Raw genomic sequence first — 2,893 nt, 5'->3', positions numbered from 1 at the left:
TTTAGTAATCAATTCAAAAAAAAAAAATTTAAATAGCCCCAAATCTCTTATTCAACTTTCAAAAACTTTACCAATTGAGGTAACTGGAACCCACAAATGAAAATGAACTTTGATATGGTATTAACAACATTGCTTCAACTGAAAAAAGAATCAACTCCATTTGAAATGGATCTGTTTCATAATTTCAAATTAGATCTAAAATATACTTTCTTCAATCTAATAAAATAGAGAGGATCTTGTTTGGCTTCGACCATTTGAACATAACAGTCTTAAGTAATTGTTTCACCCTTTCGTAGGTAAAAGTTTCGCACAATGTTCATACATTCTCAACAAGTACCTAAAATCTAAACATAATTTAAAAGAATGTCGAAATGTTGTAAAAGAGTAATGTAAAACAATCAAAGCCCTTTTCATTTATTGAAATTACATCCAACCCAAATCATGTGGCTCCTATATATATATAGTAAATGCTTACATGAAGAATTGCAAGTGCACAATCCAAGTAAATCACACAACTATATTTATTCGGAAACAATACTTTCAACTATATTTATTGGGTGACAAGGTAAACTCCCTTGCCACCAATGAGCTTTAGCAAGTAGTACAATTTCTTTGTCAAGCAAATCTTTTGCGGATTCTCACCTTCAAACCATGCTTCATGTGAAGTATAACCGAGATACTAGGTGATACAGGATGACCTTCAACCACTTGAACACTGTAATTCCAAAGGATGGCAATTGCGATTATTTTCATTTGAATGAAGGTTATATCCTTAACTAGACAAGTTCTTGGCCCTGCATTAAATGCTATGAACTTGAAAGATGGTACATGCACTATTCCTCCACGCTCTGAAATCCATCTCTCTGGCTTGAAGCCCAAGCAATCTTGACCCCATATGCTCTCCATCCTTCCCATTGAGTATAAAGAGTATATCATTGTTGTATTTGGCCTGATAGAGTGACCACTAGGAAGAATATCAGATTGAACTGAACATTTGTGCTCGAAAGGTACAGGTGGATAAAGGCGTAAGGATTCACATATCGCTCCATGGAGATAAACTAGCTTACTTAGCTCATCTATGCTAAAATCTTTCAACTTTCCTTTGTCCAACAAATGCTCCTTGATCTCTCCTAGAATTTTAGCTTCCACAGAAGGGTGTGTTGCAACAATCCAAAAAAGCCAAGTGAGGCCTGCACTTACAGTATCTCTCCCAGCTGCCAAGAGATTAAATGCAATGTCCCTTAGAAACTTGTCAGATTTTATAATACCTCCAATTTCTTCTGCTTGTTCCCCAATAGCTGTCAACAAGTCGAACTTTTCTTCCTCAGCCTTTGGGACTCTACTTTGGCTTAGTTCTTCATGCCTGGATGAGATGCAATTGTATATAAATTGATCTAAAATTTTCCAAGCAATGCTGAACTTCTTCTCACTTCCGATTTGAAGCCATCTTTGTAGCTTCCAGTAGCTTTCTGGCACAATGTGTCGGTAGAACGCACCTTCCTCTAATTGATCAAACGCTTTTGCGTGGGAAACATGTGGGAATTCAATGGAGAGGCATTTTGGATCAAAACCCAAAGCCACTAAGCAAACACTATCGAAAGTGAACCGGTGAAAAATGTCTTGTAATTAATCCACCTCAATTCCGAAACTTGAGACATGATTAAGGACTGGAATGAGGCTCTTGTCCACAATTCCCTTGACAACTTGCTGAAAGAACAACTCAAACTTTCTGTGCTTTATCAATGACTGAAGTAGCTTCCTCTGATATCTCCACGAGTCTGACTCAGAATTGAAAATCCCATCTCCCAGAACATCAAAATTTCATGGAACTTCTGCCCTTTTATGTAGTTAGAGAAGTTTTTGCTCAACATGAGGTGGATGTTCATGGGATCACTCGTGACCATGAAGTTCATGTTAGTGAACCAAGGGCCCTTAAACTCGAAAGTGCCCCCATTTTGTTTTAGGACCCAAGTAACATACTCGTGCAAATTGTATGCATTTTGAAGTAGGCCCGTGAGCATTCCGACAACAGGCCAATTTGTGATGGCGCTTCGGGTTTTGCTCCATCTCCATTGACAAAGAAAAAGGAAGCATAGAAATATTACTACAAGTATCTCGGGGTACAAAAGTAGTATGGCCATTGGAGTTAATACAAGCTTTGTGGTTTCATAATAAGTCGCAGAGATCGATGGGTTTTTTTAATCAGTTTGATATTGAGAGCTACCCACCCTTGGTGGATGGAAGTACCCTTCAACCCATGGACACGGGGCAAGCATAGGGGGACAGATCAACAGCCACCTCTCCCACCTAGAGGTTCCACCATACATTCAACTACTTTAATGCCCTAATTTGATTACAAGCTTACGTACTAAGCTCGGCAGAGATGGATAGGTTTTATTACTGTAATTGTATAACACTAACATTATTCATTTTGCATTTAGTTTTTTTATTCTTTTTTTATGTATCCTAAGAGAAAAAGTATGTAAAATAGAGAAACAATTAATGAAAGGTATGGTTTATTGTAAAGTAAACAATTAATCAATGAAATGTATTATAAAATAAATAATCTAATGTGAGGTGTTTTAAAAAGTATGTAAAATATAAATAAATAAAAAAAGGTATGGTTTATTGTAAAGTAAACAAAAATTTTGTATTAACTGAGGTGAATACTCTTAAACTGGTTATATTTATTTACTGACAGAGTGTAGGATGGTTAGGCTTGTGGTTTGGTTTCAAAGCACACCTATTTCATAGGTAGAACTTTGTACTATTCGAGTTTTAAAGTATGTACTAACATTAATTTAAGTTTAAATTTGAATTTTGAAGTACGTACTAACATTAATTTAAGTTTGAAAACAATCTAGCGTAACAGAATTGAAATCCCACCACCATG

The 2,893-nt window shown here is 36.1% G+C and overlaps 1 pseudogene; it reads right to left on the bottom strand.

Moving 5' to 3' along the window:
• Positions 1–532: 532 nt before the first annotated feature.
• Positions 533–2,303, bottom strand: LOC142631393 (alkane hydroxylase MAH1-like; annotated as a pseudogene).
• Positions 2,304–2,893: the final 590 nt, after the last annotated feature.

The sequence above is a fragment of the Castanea sativa genome, chromosome 1 (assembly GCF_040712315.1).
Source record: "Castanea sativa cultivar Marrone di Chiusa Pesio chromosome 1, ASM4071231v1".
NCBI classification, from domain to species: domain Eukaryota; kingdom Viridiplantae; phylum Streptophyta; class Magnoliopsida; order Fagales; family Fagaceae; genus Castanea; species Castanea sativa.
This window is presented reverse-complemented; position numbering and strand designations above follow the sequence as displayed.